This window comes from Dicentrarchus labrax, unplaced genomic scaffold, assembly GCF_905237075.1.
Source record: "Dicentrarchus labrax unplaced genomic scaffold, dlabrax2021, whole genome shotgun sequence".
NCBI classification, from domain to species: domain Eukaryota; kingdom Metazoa; phylum Chordata; class Actinopteri; family Moronidae; genus Dicentrarchus; species Dicentrarchus labrax.
The window spans coordinates 16,660,735-16,680,390 of NW_026136723.1; the positions used below are offsets into that span (position 1 = coordinate 16,660,735).

Consider the following 19,656-nt stretch of genomic DNA (forward strand, 5'->3'; position numbering starts at 1 on the left):
GCAAATCAGGCCACCAAAACGACTCAAACTCAGAAGCCAAAATAATCAGGGTTACAGTGACGGTTCACCTCCATTGCTCTCTCCACTCTGTTATTCATTTCTCTCTTTTCTTTCATGTCTAATTTCCTGTTTTCACATATTTTCCTCTGTCTTGTTTTCTTGAATCGTGTCCTCGCTCTCAATCAGGGTTTTGCTATGAGATTGAACCCCCAAACCCTCTCTTTAGCTGCCAGACACTGAATATTGATACACATGGTTTAGGGTCAGTTCAAAGGGGAGACATTATGACATTTATGTAGACATTAAATGAAGGTTTGTCAGAAATTGATATGTTTCCTCGTCCTCTGCCCACTCGGACTCAACAATAGAAAAAGGGTTTTGAATTTCAGTTTATTAGTCAGTAATAACATGTCATCAGTCCGGACATAAATTGAGTCTAAACTCCTTACCAGAAGGAAATGAATTGGTTAAAGGAATTATGTGTACACACTCATGCTTGAAGTAATTTTAAATGTGGACTCAATAAATTCACTTCAGTGCTGCACACAGTCCATATTATTTTTGCATATTTACACAATGGTCCACATGTCATCAGGTGTTTAGTTGTATGAGTTTGTTTAGATCCAATTTCCTGAAAAGAGCCTATGTGGATCTACGCGAGTGTAAATTAAGCTAGCCTGCAGTGTTGACGGAGTGACTTTGATGAACGATGTTGATATCACGTTCAGGAACTCTCTGTTAATCGTTAACCTAACAAAGTCACGCTAAACTGCTAACTGCTTCAAATGTTCTTGGTGGTGTCTGACTCATGTTGGCTGATTTCCAACATTTATCAAACATTTATCGATACAAGTGAACATTTACATTCGTTGTTGGTTCACATTTCGTGTCAGCTATCTGCAGACACAAAAAAACACAAAGAATATCACTCATTGTTAAGGTTAATTATATGTATGAAAGCTTCTGGGTCAAAATGAGGGTAAACTGTAATTCCAGTACAAAGGAAATAAATCTGGTCACGTCTTGAGAAATAAACAGGACCGTACAACATGTGAACCAGCTCTGAATAATAATACTGAGGGAAATCAGCACAAAGTATCAGTTAAACCTGCTCACCACTTCCTCTTTGGTCAGATGAATCAGATCCTGACTGACATTAAAGGATAAAACTGATGTTTTTTTAGGCTTGTAATCTGCCACTAAACTAGCCCATAAAGCCCCAAATCACAAATTTGCCTCAGGGATTTACAATCCATACAACGTATGTTCAAACCTTAATTTATAAATACTAATTCACAGTAAAATACAGTTTTTGTTTTCTGATCTGATGGAAAATGTGACAATAACATAAATGTTCATTTTAAAAGGACTGGAGGAATGTGAAATAGACATTTTCCATAGAAACATTTCAGTAGATAAACACAGATACAGTGTACCAGACATCAAATACAATAGGGCAAGTTTCCCAAACCCCTCCAGAAATGTTTGAACGTATAAATTAATACTCTGCTTTGAATAATAATCTACATCTAAAAAGGTTTTTGCAAAATTTTCAAAAAACTTTCTTAAAAGCATATTTAATCTCTCATTTAAAAACAAGGAATGTAATTGTTTTCCATTTCAAAAGTTTAACTACTAACTTATATTATATTTATATAATATAATACTTATATAATATTTTACCAGTGTCTGCTGGAGGTTTTGAAGTTTCTACGTCACTCTTGTGAAGTGTGCATATTGGGCAATGATTGACATCCATTTGTGATGTCATAAGATTATACCCAGATTCAAGGTGAACGTGAAAACATCCTTCTAGGGTCAAACTCTGCACAGTGAAGCTCAAACGTCTAAGGGAAGGAATATTCAGAAAAATACATTTTTGAGTGGAGTTTGGCTTTAAATATTATTCTTTAACATGCCTATCTTTGGTTTTGATAAAAACCAAATACTCAGACACTGAGAGCGGCGTCTGCAGGTTAGCCACAGACAGATGTTCATCCGCGCAAAACAATGCGGCGAGCCTCTCTCTGGTGAAACCCTGCGGAGGGCGAGCCTTGTTATTGTTTATAAATAGAGCTATGTGGAGCACTGAGGAAGGCCAACTTTGTTTCCCCTGACAGGGAGAGGAAGCGATGGCTAATTCTGCTCCAGACGTGTGTGACACCCGACCATTGTGCCTTAGAGAGAGAGAGAGAGAGAGAGAGAGAGAGAGAGAGAGAGAGAGAGAGAGAGAGAGGAGTTGAGGGAGAGAGAAAGAAAGAGAGAGACATTGTTTATGAATGTGAGTGTCTTTAGGAGGGTGGGCTGTTTGTGAGGCAGGGGTGAGGGTTGTGTGTTTGTGTGTGTGTGTGAGAGAGACACCCTAGTATTGTCCTTTAGGAGGGTGGGGGTTTGAACGTGGTTTCATTGTTTGCCTGTGTCTATCACTGACAGTTCCCCTGTGAGTTTTGTTAACGGGGTCCACTCCCTCACACTGGTTCATTTCTGTGTGTGTGTGTGTGTGTGTGTGTGTGTGTGTGTGTGTGTGTGTGTGTGTGTGTGTGTGTGTGTGTGTGTGTGTGTGTGTGTGTGTGTGTGTGTGTGTGTGTGTGTGTGTGTATTGAGGAAGTGAAGGACGTGTCAAAGTTGACCCGCTGACACTCATCTCTGTCTTGTCTCCCCATGGGAAGTGTTCAAGGGCCTCCCTCTGTTTCTCTGTCACACACACAGAAACATGCAGGGAGAGAGGGAGAAACTGAGTCTGTCTCGATGACACAAGAAGATGATTGCAGAAATACTTATTTTTCTCATTTTGTGCTCTCAATTATCATTATTCTACAATAATCCTATTTTACTCAAGTATATTTCTTAGCAGTTCTTAAAATCTATTTCAAAGTCCAGATTATGATTCTTGAAACTAGGATTATATATTATTTTCTCTAATTCCCCAAACTTTACTCAAAGTTTGGTTTCTGTTAAACTTGAATTGTTTAGCTGGCAATCATCACTAATTGCTTTGTAAAGCAACTCGTGGTGCAACGTGGAGGAATTCCTCTGCAACACCAAATACATTTTGGTGTTGTAATGTCAACTGTATTATTATTATTTTTTTTTACATAATGAGGAAATGTTGAACCTATCTGCCAAGTAGTGAAATGCTCTTACATAATATAATAAAGAACCTGCAAACAGTTAGATAAACTAGAATGTAAAGAGAGAGGAGAGGATCATGGATAAATTCAGATGTAAAGGAAAGGGTTGGCATTACTCTGGACTGTAAACACATTACATAAAAATACCATCACTGAAAAGACCAAATCCAGTCCAAAACCAAAAATGTGTTACACTATTTTGTTTCTTATATTTTTTGACAACAAAGGCACATACGAATAAGCTACACCAGGCTTTAGTTACACCAACTGTTACAGATCAATTATCTGTTAGGTTCATTCTTCTTGTCATGGCAAAAATAAAGAATATTTCCAGTCATATCCTTTAAAACAGAATCTTTTCAAAAAATACTCTACATATGAAGTATGCAGATAGAGTTTAGCCCAACAGCACCAGGGTAAAAGCTGTTCTTGGATGTGAGGGCTGGGAGGCACCTGTAGCATTTCCCAGACAGCAGAGTTGATGGACATATGTTCCAGGGATCATGGCTGAGATTTCTTTTGGCTACAGGAAACTCAGACGACCCGACACACCCCCTTCATCTGCAAGTCTCTGATCTTCTAAATGGTCTGCTAATCCTCAGTCTGGTACATTTGATATCTAAATTCAACAGGTGGATGGGAGGCAGAACTCGGTATCTGACTCCCTTTTGTTGCAGCCAGAAGTACCTGCTGGTGAATATTCACAGGATGTCATAATCAGCACCGTCTGACTTTAACCTGGAGGTAGAGTGGGAAGCGGAGCGACTGGTTTTGTGGGGGTTTGGGTGTGACTCATGTCTGGATTCGGGGAAACTCCTGGTGGGTGGTCACTGTGCGGAGAGAGTGACAAAAAGTCATAGAGAACAAAGGCAGATATTTGACTTTCATCTCAGCTTAAGGTAATTATTCGCTTTGAGGTTGACCCAGTCACACTTTTAAACTGGCCTTGTGCCCCTGGCAAACAGTTGATTTTGTTCTGTTTTGACATTTTATATAATGAAGAGTATATAGAACAAGAGTGGCAGCCAGGAGAAACTGCTGGCATGCGACAGAAGTCACGAGTAGCGTAAGAAGTTCATGGTTTATGCCTGAAGACGGACTCAGACTGCCTTAAATTTGATCCTTTGATACGGCTGCAGTGTGATCTCTGGGCCTGACATGAAGGTATGCCGAAATGTGAGGCGAAAAACAACATTGGCTTCATGCATTTGTCAAATGTGCACACGCACGCCACACACACACACACACACACACACACACACACACACACACACACACACACACACACTCCTATTGCACACAAACTTCTAATCACTCATCTTTACTCACTAATTCGATAACGAGCCCGAACAGTTGAAACATGTTTTAACGTTTGACATTTGGCCTTTAGAAAAAAAGAAAGAGAGGCTAAAATATACCTCCCTTCAGTATCTTTGCAGTCTTGGGAGAGAGCAGTTCCCCCCCGACTCCTCACCCCTCCCACTCTCTCCTGCTGCAGCGAGGGGTTGCTGGTCCTCTGACCTCAGTAATGATGGAGGGTCAGGAGTCAGGTTGTGTGAAGGAACCGTCTACGTCTGCAGAGCGCGTGAGGAGCGCCTGGGAACCAGAGCTCGCCGTGTGATCCCGTGAAATTGATCCCTCCAGAGGGGACCAGTGGTGTGTATTTATTTTTATGTGTGGTGGCTGTGTTTGTGTGCATGTGTGTGTGTATGAGGGGAGCGACCGCGACAGGAGACACACCAGCGGAAATCGTAGATCCCAGTGGTTGGCCTGTCGTGCCGTGACCAGGGTGCCCTGTCTGCCTGCCTGTCTGCAGTAGGAATGACAGGAGACGGTGAAGGAAAAGCTTCGGCTGAGACGACTTTACGCTTCACTGTCTCGCCTGAAATAGAGAAAGAAGCTGATTAAAGCCCCCAAAATGTCTCACAAGCCCATCAATCTCAAACAGCCAACAGATAAAGAAAGGAATTATGGGAAATATGTTTATTTACTTTCTTGCCAAGAGTTAGATGAGGAGATCGATACTACTCTTGTGTTTGGATGGTAAACATGTAGCTGGAGCCAGCAGCCGGTTAGCTTAGCTTAGCTTAGCTTAGCAAAAAGACTGGAAGTAGGGGGAAACAGCTAGCCTGACTCTGTCCAGAGGCTACAAACACCTCTAAAGCTCACTAATGAACACATCTGATTTGTTTATTGCAAATAGAAATTGTGTAAAAGCTACAAGTTGTGGTTTTACGGGGGGTAAAATGCCACTTCTTCTTCTGAGAGCAGTAATTCAACAGGGTAACCAGCTGCTTGCTGCAGCAGTGGAAGCCTATTTATCTTCTCATCTCATCTAAATCTCAGCAAGAAGGCGAAAGAGCATATTTTGCCAGAAATGTTGAACTATTCCTTTAAGTCGATTTAACACTCATAATGACGTCCTTTCACTTAAGTAAATTTGCAGACCAGTCTATTCAAGAATGACCCTTCAGTCTCTCTCTCAACATTAAAGCCAACATAGACAAAACATCTACAATATCATCGTGACTGGGACAACAACTCAATCTGTTGAGGAAGATCAAGTGAGAGGAGCTCCAGAACAGCTACTGATGAACCTTGTGAGATTGTTTTGTCAAGTATTATTTGTACTTGTACTTGTTTGTACTGGAGCAAAAGACCTGAGCACTTCCTCTTCCACTGTCCTGGTGTACATGCCTGCATAAATCTAATAGTATATCTTGTCTTCCTCGCGCTTCAGCAGTGTGAATGCATTGTCTAATCCCATTAAAGCAGTTTTAAAATGGCTTCAAATCGGGAAGAGGTCATGTTAAAGAGAGCAACACATGAGAAGAGTTTGTTTTGATGTGTGGTGTGTGTGTGTGTGTATGTGTGTGTGTGTGTGTGTGTGTGTCATTATCTGTGAGACAGACCCCTCCAGTGAAGGCCTAGCTACTCTTTCATCTTCAGCATCTGCTATTCTTCTTAGAGCTCTCAGGCCAAACCTCCACTGTCTGTCTGCTCTGCCTATTTAGATGCGACCACTTCAGTCATATCTGCAGGCTCGTTATGGCAGCTACAAAACCAATCCCTCCTTGTGCTTATTCAATCAGAGAGGGATCTTGTGAGCTTTCTTGTCTGGCTGCTCCCTCTCCGAGGCTTTGTACAGACATTTCGAAACAATCAGATCTATTAGTTGGGACTTGTGATGTCTGATCCCTCCGCTGTACATGGGGCCGTCGTGGAAATGCGGCACACCCCGTTCAGAAATTCCTTGAGGTTTGCTAAAAAAGAAAGAGAGAAAATTTGTCATGGATCCAGTCATAATCTTTGAAGCAAAGCCATGAATGTCTTTAAGAATTGAATTCCACTATATTGCAATGTGAAGGATGGTGATGGTAACAGAAGGTGTCACATCCAACAGACCAACTGGGGAAAGATTTGCACATTTCTTTTACAAAGAAACAAAGCAGTGGAGGAGAAAAGAGTCAAAATACAACAATGTGATTTCCTTCCAGTATACAAAAGGCTGAGCAAAAGTTTATGAACCATGAGCAGATTTTATTGTGATTGATAACAGAAACATATTATATATATTAAAACGGTCTTATCTGGCCACATTACAGTATGAAGTATAATATTTAGTGTAGCTGTTTTTCTGCTGTTTTCTTGAACCAAATAATAATTTTCTACTTTCAGGTTGTTTAATTGTAAATGAGAACTGTTCAGTTTGTGACAAACTAAAAGGCAAAAGTTGTTAGAAGAAAGAATTACTTGAAATATAAAAACTGTGTTTTTAATTGATGGTTATATTTCATGTATATGATGTCACATTTATTCCTTACATTTAGCAGCAGCATTGGTTGATTACGATGGTAACGCTGTGATGATTTTATGGATTAATAAATATACATCAATATAATATAATGTTTAAGTCATAAAAAGGGATTGCTTTATGAAATGATACAACACAACATAATAGTTGATACTGTAATATAACAAAATGTCATACATATATATAAAATAATGATTACTTAGCAGATGACATGATGTTGCTACGTGCCCACACAAGTCAAGTCCAGGTTTGTGGGAAGTCACACGCTCACCAGGCTGAGAGGGTATGACTTACGTGTTGTCATTACATCACTCAGAGGCAAAATTCAAAACATTAATTAGACAGACTTCCCCGGCTTGTTTGCTTTTGGACTTGTGAGTGACGTGTGTATGCATTTGTGTGCATGCAAGCATGTGCGTATTTGTGTGTGCACACACATGCATGCTCTTCTGTGAATTTCAAGTGGTTTGGGTTCACTCACCAAGCTTTGGCTTTGCAATGTGAGTGTGTATGTGTGTGTGTGTATATGAGTGTGTTTTGTCACAGAGTGGTTAGCGCAGCGCTGATTGCTGTTTATTTGGTCTGTGGGTTGACACAGAGCCTAGCAGTCAGGAGCGCTACTGACAGCTCTGTTTTTATTGGGTCCCTGTGGCCGTACCAACACTAACACTGGGGTCGCGCTCTTCCCTCTGTCCCCCGCACCCTCAGACTCCCACACCAAGCTTCCTGTCTGTGCTTCGAAATAACATACAGTAAATTATTTTGATTACAAGAAGATATTTTCAAAATTGTGGAGGAAAATGCTGATAAAGAAACTGTGTCTAAAGGGATATTAAACAGTGTTATTGGCTGATTTTGATTGCTGACGAGGCTCACAACCTTTTAAAAGAATAGCTGGCAAATATTGGTTAGAGTTATTTGCTTTCTTTGCCAAGAGATTGATACTACTCGCATGCACACTAAGTATCAAGCTAGATTAACTTAGCATAAAGACTGGAAACAGGTAGGTTGCCTGACAAAGGCAGCAAAATCTGTCTACCGGCACCTCTATAATTATACCTTCTTTCTTTAATCCACACAGAAACCAAGCCAGGCTCGCTATTTCCTCATGTTTTCAGTCTTTATGCTAAGATAAGCTAAGATAAGCTAATCGGCTGCTTCACATTTACTGTGCAGAACTGAGAGTGGTATAAATCTTCTCATCGAACTCTGGGCAATAAAGCAAATGAGCATATTTCTCAAAATTATGAGCTATTCCTTTAACAACACGCATCTGTCATGCTGATTTAAAACATAATGTTGAGGGGGAAAAAAATATGTTTATTTTGCAACTGGACTCTTACTTTCATAGTTTTGGGCATTGTTCCAATTGGTTACATTTTCCTCATTAACTAAATTACTAAATTACTAACTGGGATGTGACATTATTTGGAATATTTGAAAAACAGAAACAAAGGAGAAAGTTTAAAGGATACACATCTGTTAGAGTTGGCACAGAGACTCGTGATTTTTTTGTACCATGTAATAGGGAGTGATTGATTGATCGACTGGAACCTTTTTTTTATACAGGCGAATGTACCTAGAAGCAAGTAGTATACAAAGTGATTGTTTTTTGTTAGGGTTAGGGTTGTTTGAATCTGGTATGGAAGATTTAATGTAAATGTAAATCAGTCTTATTATTGTCATTTCACAGTATATACAACGTTTACAGCATTTTACATACTGTACATGAAACTAAATTTGTCCTCTGCATTTGACCCCTTCCATATACATTACTATACACATTAGGAGCAGTGAGCAGCCGTAGGCACCCAGGGAGCAGTTAGGGGTTAGGTGCTTTGCTCAAGGGCACCTTCGCAGTGCATAGGAAGTGGAACCGGCACCTTTTATGTGTCCATATTATGTCCTGTACCAGAAAACTTTAAATACATTTCAATAAATACATTTCAATAAATTTGTAACAAGTTGTAAATGATACTATACACAATATTGTAGCCAAACATTACATTAAAAAAAGCCACCATGACAGCTACGAGATGACAATTAAATTATAACATAAATTATTGATTAATAAAACCAATAACCAGGTTGTAAAAAAAATACATTTTCCTTTAACATTTGAGTTTTTTCACAGTCTGCAAAATTGAATTGAGCAAATAAATGCCTTGATTTTCTGGCTGAAACGTCTGTGAACCGTATTCACTCTTGTCATGGTTCAGCCCCTGCACACACACACTTACACATGCTGACATGCTCAAGATGGTATATGGTACATGAACACTTAGTCAACCATGTAATGTGACCCGGTCTCAGCCAACACACACACACACACACACACACACACACACACACTGGTAAAGAGGTCATCGCTTTGCCATCTGGTGGTCAGACCCCCACCACACACACACACACACACACACACACACACACACACACACACACACACACACACACACACACACACACACACACACAGTCACACATAATGATATAATAACCTGTACTGTCCAACACACTACGGAAAATGTCTGTCTGTTCACCCAACCTAACCACTGACACACACACACACACACACACACACACACACACACACACACACAGCTGACATCTCCCTTTACTGAGAAGAAGAAGTGATGAGAGTAAAGGGGGAGGAGAGGCGATGGGGTGGTGGGATGCCGAGATGGGCCGGCCGTGTGTGTGTGTGTGTGTGTGTGTGTGTGTGTGTGTGTGTGTGTGTATCCCTGCTGTAACGGCTGCTCCCGGTCGTCCACACAGCTGTCTGCTAGACACACTCACACACACAAACACGCACACACACTGAGCGGCTGTGAGAGATCCCCCCCACGATTGCTTCCCAGGCCTGTGACGGAGAAAAAGGAAAGGAGGGGAAACGGCTGGAAAGGATTACACACACAAACACACACACTTACACACCAGCAACCACACGTGAAACATTATGCATACGTACACACACACACACACACACACACACACACACACACACAAACAACAACAACACGTTAATAAGTCTTCAGCTCTCTGGCACCAAAGCATTTAACATTGTACTCTGTTTTTGGATGAGCATGTTAAGTCAAGTCAAACTTAATAAAGTTTTTAATCCTTTTGAGGGGAGGTTTTCTTCTGCATTTGAAATCAAAGTAACGGCTGAGGTCTGGGAAAAATGGGAAACACTGTGATAACAAGTGGTCAGACAGCTTAACTAGTTCACTTTATTTGAAGGTAAAACCAAAAAGTGAACTGAAATGTTGGCACATCGCACAGCAAATTACAATCTCTGGGCTACTGTAGAAACATGGTGGATCCCATGAAAAGATACCTATGAATATTATATGCCATTTCTGCCAATAGATCCCTATAATGTTTCACACTTGACCTTTAAGAAAGAGTTTGAGGTGGATGGTTGGGTGCAGGGCCTTAGTGCCATTAAGATTTCACATTAAGATTGGAGATCTCAGTTGGCATCACAGTTATTGTGTTAACCACGAAGGTATTGTTTCTCTAGTTTTATCCATGACCATGATCCTCTAAATGTAGTTAAAGTTGCCTGAAGTACAGAGGCCCTGATGCTGCAAAGTGAGAAAACACAACCAAGTACAGAAGTGCTGTAAGGTGCACAGACAACAATGGAAACTGTTGAAGAACGTGGCTGGGACACGCTGTGTTGCCGTGGTTTGTTACTCAGAAAGTTATTGAAGCTGGTTGTTTGAAAGTGGTGTTAAAAATAAGCTAAAATTTAAGTTTGTTCTTTTTTGGTGAGACACCAAGAGTGTCCCTACCATGTTGGTGCGGGTTCATGACTTTTTAGTGTCCCCTGTGTTGTCTGTTTTCTGTATTTTGTCATTTTTCTAAAGGCTGCACACATGCTGTTAAATTGTTGAAGATGTTTCTTAATTCAGTCTATTTGCATGTGTTTTATGAAGCTGAACGATACATTTAACATAAGGAATGTAGGTTTAAAAATGGTCCTACATTTCCCAATACTTCAATAAGACTTCAACAAATGTCAGCACAAAGTGAGTGGGCTGCCATTCTGTCACTAGGAAATTGTTCATAGTTAACAGGAAACAGGACCATAGTCTCAACAGGAAGCAATGGGCAGCCAACCTCACGGGCAGTAGGTAAGCTTTTAAGAAGGATTTGTCCATTTAACACATCTTCTTTTTCAACAGATATAAAGATGCGTCAAATGTGCCACAACATGTTTCGTTATAATGTTTTGTCATTCACAAGTGTGTGTTGTCCAGACAAACAGATATGTTACGTAAATGTTCATATCCCTTCAAAGAGTGTCCGTTTCTCTTCTGGAAATGTTTTGATTGCAGAAACTGTGCTATTTTAGTTATTTGTTGAGGGCCTCGTGGTATTTCGGACATGCCATGTGAAAACATGCAGCGGACTCAGGAATATTCCCCATGTTTATGTTTGTATCGGGCGCTTTACGCTGTGTTTGTTATCCCTACAGATGGAAATAGACAGAGGCTGGAGTTTCACAGGCACAGGAAAGGCTTTGTTGGCAACCAGGGCACTGAGAGCTGTCACTGCAGGCGTTAGTATCTGTAAATCTGCACTGATACAAGGATACAAGGCAATTTGTCATTTTACAATGCAGTGTTGTATATTGAAATTCAGGTTGCAGTTTACTTTACGTTACTTGTAAAAACAATATATATATGCAAAAATGATTTACAGTAAAATTAATTGATAAGTAATAAAAATAAAAACTATTTTACATGATGAAGTGCTGAGGATGTCTCACAGAGAAGTGGCTGTCCCTTTGTCTGGTGGTACAGCAGCAGAAGCTCCTGTCCCTCTTTCCAGGCACCTCACCTGCCAGTTTTTTCCAGTTAGGGCGCTTACTAGTGCTCCATTGTAAACAATTTTATAAGGACTACAGTCCAGACCTTCTCTATTTGAGATAACGTTTGTCATGAATTGCCACTAATAAAATGTTAAATTTTAAATTAAATTAACAAGCACTTGGTGGATGAATTTGGCTTTCTTAAAGGACCAGTGTGTAGGATTTAGTGGCATCTGAAGTGTCAGATTGCAACTAACTGAACACCACTGGACTGAAAAAATGCTGAAAGGCCCTTTCTACAGCCAGTGTTTAGTTTGTCCCTTCTAGGCTCCGTGGAAGGCGACCCGCTCCGTCCTCAGATAAAAACGGCTCCTTCTAAGGTAACAAAAACACAACGATTCTTATTTTCAGGTAACGAATAAAATGTTTCCTTAAGAAATACAGTAATTTCTGTGTTTTCTTAACCAGGGGGAAGATGTGAGATGTATTCCTATAATATACTTTAAGCTGAGTTCTTGATGGTGATCAGGTTCAGTCAAGAGGTATTGTAGTATTCAGAGGGTTTTAATCAGAGACTACTGTAAAAAACAAAGAAAAAAGAAAGAAGAAGAGAAATAATCAAAGTCACTTGACAGGATGAGGCTCCATAAAAATCAAAGTTGTGACATCCATGCAATGATTCCAGACCCCAGATTTAATGCTTGGTGTTCACCACACATATTTGCTTTGTAGCTTTTTTGTGATTCTCATGAATATTTGGGAGCATGTTGTTTGGGCGACAGCGGGTTCCTCTCTGTGTATGTTTGCGTGAGTGCGGTGTGTGAGTGAGTACTGTTGTGGTTATCGATGCATACTTGTTATGAGGCACGGCATTACGAGCTGGGCAGAAGTTAAGAGGGTGGTGGTGTGTTTGTTGTGTGTGTTGAGAGTGTGGGAGCGAGACAGAGAGGAGAGACAAAGACACAGAGACAGAGAGAAAATAAGGAAGCGAGAAATGCACAGAGCAGAGTTAAAGGTTAAACAGAGAAAGACAAAGAGAGAGACACGCCAAAGCATAACGATTGCATGTGTGTGATTAAGACGGCAAATTAGAGAGTCAGCGGGAAAGAAAGGAAGTGATCCTGTGTGTGTGTGTGTGTGTGTGTGTGTGTGTGTGTTTGATACGCTGGCAACCTGATCTAGTGGGAACACGGAGTGAACGTGGGCCACACGGAGCCATAAACATAACAACAGGAAACCATGAGCACGATCACCGTCTTAACCCAATCTGCTCAGAGACACATTCACAAATGTTACTAATATAAATGCACACATACATGATCATGAGTCGGAAATGTAATTTATTTGGCAATTAACAAAAATGTCGACACAAAATGTTCACAGACAGTGTATTTCATTGGTTTTCCACAAAAATATGAGACATTGCAATTGAGGAGCAAGGGCACCAGTCTGCAGAAAATCATGATGCATGATGATACATTTATGGCATGATACAGTTCAAAATTCAAAATTTAAAGATTTAAAGCAGAACTATTAAAGTGTAACTAGCTCTCTCCTTCTCAACAAATGTAAGGCCCATGGCCTCTGAGTGAGCTGCCATCAGACTCTCCATGTCTGTACTGGAAACACTGGAGTCCACTGGAGCTTTTACAGTCACTAGAAGCACATTCAACGCCAAGTTAAGTTAGTACAGTTAAACACTCAGAGAGGCTAGTTCTCCGGAACCACTGTACAAAAAATTTGAGTAGAGTGCAAAAAATAGCATAAACTCCTGTGAATGATGAATCTTGATCACTATGCATTTGAAAGTGAGCGCAGCGGTTTCACGGACTCGGGATGTCCGTTCAGGGTGATGGCATGTTGAGCCATTTACAGGAGAATGTCAGTATTGACACTCTCAGTGTGTTTCAATGTGCTTCATCACAGTACATAGTCATACAATTTAGTTTACAGCTCATAAAACACGTTTAAGTGTGCAGTACCTCTTTAAATACTATTCATTGTTTAGCATGTAGGGCAGCTTATATGGCACCGCATCACGTTTTCTCCATTTAAAGGGCTGCAGTGTGTGAGCTTTGTACCCTTAGCGGGGCATAACACAAGCAAACACTTTATCTCACTTTGCAGATGATGATAAAACTAACAATCTTGTACTCATACTGACATTTGCTTGAGTCATAAATTTTATTTTAACAGACTGGGTTGAACGTAATTGTCTCACTGATTTACAGTAATAAAGTGTTTGTGTGTGTGTAAGTGTGTATGTGTGCGCTCATGGGTGTGGGATCTGTAGCAGCAGCTGGTGGATTATAGAGAGCTGATGTGTCCCTCATGTCCTTCAAAAGTTGTCGTCATGCTTCCTGTATTTTGGCCAGTAGTACATGATGTCACTTCCTGTGCTGGATAGCGTAAGTGTGTGTGTGTTTGTGTGTGTGCGTATGTGTGTGAGGGTGTGTGTGTGAGGGTGTGGACTGGGACCCAGCTGCAATGGGCTCCCAACTGTCTGTGCCAAAAGAATGTAACTAACACACTCACATAGAACAAAGGACAGGCGTTATTACAGGAATCTGAATAAAAGCAGAAAAATCTCTCACACACTCAGTCATTGTTCATTATTATCTAAAGACAGTAGAAGGTGGAGGATTTATGTCAATTAGGCTTCATTAGTAATTTGTAATTTTCCTTAACAAGAAAAAGGGGTTTTGTATACGGTTATGTGAGACTCAGTCGGGTTAGTAGGCTATATCACTCAAAGGACATGGCAGAGAATAATGAATGGACATCAGAAAAAGCTGAGTCATAGTGAGTTGACAAGTATGATGGAAAGAAGGAAATGTGGCTGACTCATTAAGGCAAAAGAACAGTAAGTGTAATGTTATTATAAGACAGGTGTTTCACAAGTATGAGGAATCTGTTCTGACAGTGATACCATGATGAAATAGGACAAAGGCTGATTGGTTGAATGTTATATGAACAAAGAGTGATATTCAGATTACTAACAATAAATGTCTAAAAATCTGGCAAACGTCCATCCATCCATCCATCCTTCGACCTTTCCATCCCTCCATCTCTCTGATCATTTCTCCATCCTCCACTTCTCCCCTCATCTATCCGTTCTTGTTAGTGTGACCCCGTTTCAGAGTCTATGGTTGGCAGTCGGGCTGCTGGGACACGTGGTTCATTGACTGGGAAGGTCTGGCAACACACTCTGTCTTTCCTCTCACACCATTTATTATCTGGACTGGGAGACTCCCAGGACCCAGGAGCTTGTGCTCACATGAACACTGACACACACACAGAGGAATATAAGCAACATTTAGTGTGAGAACTTCAGCGAGGTCTCTTCACCCGAGTCACACAGATGTTCCTCTTGGCACCTCAGCAGGTTGTGGTGGGGCGGCTCAGGGGGCCTTTCTGGGGTCTGGGGGGCCGCCGAGGGCCAAACAGGGCCCCAGAGCCTGGATGAGAGCTTCCTTTGTGGGACACAAAGCATTGTCTGTGCTGGGAAAGGCCATGAGGATGGGAACACCGCCCAGAGCTGGACACTGAGCAGCGATTCTAGCTCTGTGAGAGTGTGTGTGTGTGTTTTTATTTGAGACAGAGAGATGAGGAGAGCTAGTCTGAGTGTGGGAGAGAGAAAGTGTGTCCTCACATATGACACACACAGCCGGGTGCTGTGTGTGTGTGTGTGTGTGTGTGTGTGTGTGTGTGTGTGTGTGCGAGATACGCCAGACTGCTCCATGCAGACGTGCAGTGTAGTTGTGTGAAAATCTGTCTGGGAGTGTGAGAGAGCAGCTGGAACGTCAGAGCGGTCCACTATTTCGTTCTTTAGAGTTAGTTTAAAAGTCAAGAGAGTGGTACAGCAAAATTCATCCATGTCTTTGTTAGTTAGTGAACTAATGCAGCCAGCAACCATAGACTGCATATAAAGGACGTCTCCACTTCTTCCCACCATACAAAAATGAAGTCAAAATATCCCGAATACTGCCACTGCGGGGTTGGAGCCAAGGTATCGAGGTCCAACCCAGACAACTGTCGGCCATTACATGAAACCCACTTTTTTACAGAATCAAATAACTAATTAAAACCAAACGTATCAGAAAAATGAACACTTGAACATCAGTGTGATAAGAACAACTTAAAATGACAGAAAACATCTTCGGAATTTTTTTTAGTTTGACACATGTCCTATCTGCTAACATGGAGGGGATGAGGTTTATGACCTATACTGCAACCAGCCACCAGGGGGCGATCAAGATGGTTTGGCTTCACTTTTGGGGAGCTGTCATTTCAATGGTGCTAACGGCCAAGACACTAGCCAGCTGGGAACAGGCTAGCACTCACTCACTTACAGACTCTCCATTTTCTCTGTACTGTTTACTCCCCAGTTCTGGCATTTTGTTAACAGGATTGTATATAATTTCATGTAAAATTAAAGACTTAAGAAGGATAAAAGCTCTCTGAGCTAGCATGTTAGCTTGGTTGTTATGTGGACAGAAGTTCACGCTGGTTATTCAATAGGCACATTTGTTATATTACCTTCTCCTATCTGGTTCCCTTAAAGCTCCGACAGAGCATATGAAAAGTGTCTGTAGCATACAGCTAATAAACTGCAATAGCTTTCTCCATTTTGGACTCCTTGGTTCCTTCAGAGGTCAATACTGTCAAGATTTCTTAACGGCATCAATTCACGCTTCAAAGGTCACAAACAAATCCATAGTTTTGCAGCTGGGAAATTAAGCAGAGAAAAGTAGGCTACAGCAGCAGAAGTTTTAAATCATTAAATTCATTTTTCCTAATGGCCCTAAATGTTACGTTGTATTATACTTTTACTACTCTATGAGCTTTACAGCAGTGGGTCTGGAGAAATTGTCACTTAAGCAATATGGAAACAATATAACTTTTTCATCAGAAAACGCACGTAAACAGCAGCTTAGCCCTGGGATAAAGCCGTTGCCGTAGCAACAGACAGTCTAACAAGCAGCTCCACCCAGCTTTTCTTTCAAATATGATAAGATATGGTGCTGATGAAGGACCAGGAAGTGTGGTGGCTATTTTAAGCCGAAAGAGTGAGCTCGCATGTGTGCGTGAGCGTGAGTAACGGGGCAGAGTGGGGGTTTTAGGGACGGTGGGAATGGATGAGGAATGTCAGAAAGCCAAAGAAGGGGAAAGAATGAAAACAAAAAAGCAAAGAAGTGGTTTATGCCCGCAGAACAAAGATGGAGAGAGGGTTTTTTTTTTTATATAATTGGCCTTTTCCTTCGGGTCCCAGACTCACTGGCTGAGAGGAGGAGACAGGGGGACAGAGGAGTGCATGTAGTTTCTCTCCAACACACAGATTCACACACACACACACACACACACACACACACACACACACACACACACACACACACACACACAGACCACAAAGACAGTCCAAACTGCGGAGGACTCCAGGAACATATTAGGAGAGTTTGGGACTGAGGTGATGTGGGAACCTTGATAAACCATCACCGTCTAATTACTGACGCCACAGCTCTTTTACTGGCCAAGCACATTACACCAAAACAAAACACACACACACACACACACAAACACACGCACACACACACACACACACACACACACACACACACACACACACACACACACACACACAATCACTCTCAAAGTACCACACACTCCCAAGCTCTCACAAAAACTTCTGAAAACACACACACACAACGCTCCACTTCAGCACATGCGAACATCAGAGCAGGTTGGCCCCAGGCCCCGAAGTTCTCTGTGGGTAGCTGTGTTTTACATAAGACAAGCGTGACCCTCATGCACCATGGAGAATGTGTGTGTGTGTGTGTGTGTGTGTGTGTGTGTGTGTGTGTGTCCACTTTGCAAACCACCCTGGAAAGCCCCGCTCCTTAAAAGCCATGTGGGTCTGCAAACCCTGCAGAGCTGCTGTCTCATAGTTTATTCAGCTATTTCTGGGAGCCCAGTTATTTCAGCGTTTAAGAAAGCAGGAAACCTGAGAGAGTTGGTGCAGAGGTTTACTCTCTCACAGGGAGGTTCGGGAAAGTTGAATGTTTTTGTTGTGTTTCTCTTGTATTGTTTTGTCCAGTGTTGTCAGTAGCGAGGCTGGCCCCAGTGTTTAAGAGAGAAAAGGCATCAATTATCTCTTTTACTCTGGTGAAGTATCCACAGACATCTAAATGTCTTTATCCACTGTAGTATAAGGATCATTCAACATACATTCATGTACCAAAAATGGGACTGTTTTTTCTTCAGTCAATAGCCCTATAACAATAATAATAATATTTTATTTGCTTCAGTCTTTGAACTCAACCTTTATTTGGAAAATAAATGGCTTAATTTATTTTGCACAAAACTCAGCAAAGATGGGAAATACTTTCAAATTGTTCATTCAAATCAGAATGAATAGTACTTTAAAAAATCAGCCGAATAACATAATCATTTGATACTTTGTTGCTTGTGGTTTTGAACGATTGAATTTTGGAGAATCTAACAGATGTCCATATTAAAAGTGAAATTGACAAAACATTGATATTTGTGTAGGCGATCTAAGACGTTTAGAACTCGCTCAAGTGGGCGACCTGGTGGGCTTTAAGAGGTTTTATACATCCAAGGAATTTGTATAAAATCCAGACCAGGTGTCAAATTGAGACCTGTGTATGTGTGTCAAAGTGGGTAGCCACACCAAGCTAGTAAAGGGGACCTGCGTCTAATTGAGACCCTGCTTTTTATTAAAGTTTTACAAAAATACCCTTCATGTCTGATTTGCAGGCACAATAATCATACAAATTACTTTAAATTAAAATTACATTTGTAATGCTGTTACGGCTACTCTAGAGAGTTTAAATAATAAGGCTGCCATTATTGTATGATTTTCTTCTTGAGAAAAGTTACCCTGAAAAGACCAAAACCAACAATTTGTCTCTCAGTACTTTCCAATTTCTTTGCTCTGTCTGAGGCACTCAACCCCCAAGCCCATTGATTTCTCCTGAAGACATGGATCTCTAAAAACAGGATAGATAGACAGATAGATAGATAGATAGATAGATAGATAGATAGATAGATAGATAGATAGATAGATAGATAGATAGATAGATAGATAGATAGATAGATAGATAGATAGATAGATAGATAGATTGATTTCAATTTTAGGAAATTGAAACATGTATTTCCTAAACCATCTGGACACTATAGTCTTCAGCAAAATGCAAATGTTACTTAAAAGGAGTAAGTAGAGCATTTGTTAGGGACTATTTTCAGCTGCGGATTTATATTTAGCATTTACAGCAGCTTGATTGTGGGATTTATTCAAAATAAACAACAGTGCCCATGTCCATCGGTCAAAGAAAGAGGTCTATGGCACACATATTACTTGTTATAATCAATTCATTCCTGGTTTTGATGACAGTCAGAAAATCATTTTAAAAATACCAGATTAATTTAAGATTTTAACAAAAAAGTAAAAAGCTGAAAGAAAGAGACATGTTCCTTTATTGATCCCCTGTGGGACACAGCAGCACAGGGAATGTAAGGCAAATAGTAGAGGAGTAAAAATACAATAAAAGAATGATATAATAAAGATATAATAGAAGATATAAAAACTATAACAAGGTAAGTTTGTGTAAAAAGAGTTGTGCATAGCAGGTTCAAGTTAACAAATGTAGCCAGTACCAGTCTACTAAAATGTAATAATTTAAGGTGGTATTACTGACCTAACAGCAGTCCAATCTATATGTATGAGTCACTATTGTTGCTTACTTGTTGTTTTTGGTTGGCTGATTTGGTTTTTAAGCATGTCAATATAGAGAAAATACACAGACGACTGGCAGTATGCCTGCACACACACAGAAACAGACAGACACACACACACACACACACACACACAC

General features: G+C 40.7%; 1 long non-coding RNA gene across 1 annotated transcript; it reads left to right on the top strand.

Annotated features, from left to right (window-relative positions):
* The first annotated feature begins 3,902 nt into the window (after positions 1-3,902).
* LOC127358394 (uncharacterized) lies at positions 3,903-6,659 on the top strand. Its single transcript, XR_007882424.1, has 3 exons — positions 3,903-4,030; positions 4,134-4,295; positions 4,560-6,659. It is a non-coding gene; the product is annotated as an uncharacterized LOC127358394 (long non-coding RNA).
* Positions 6,660-19,656: the final 12,997 nt, after the last annotated feature.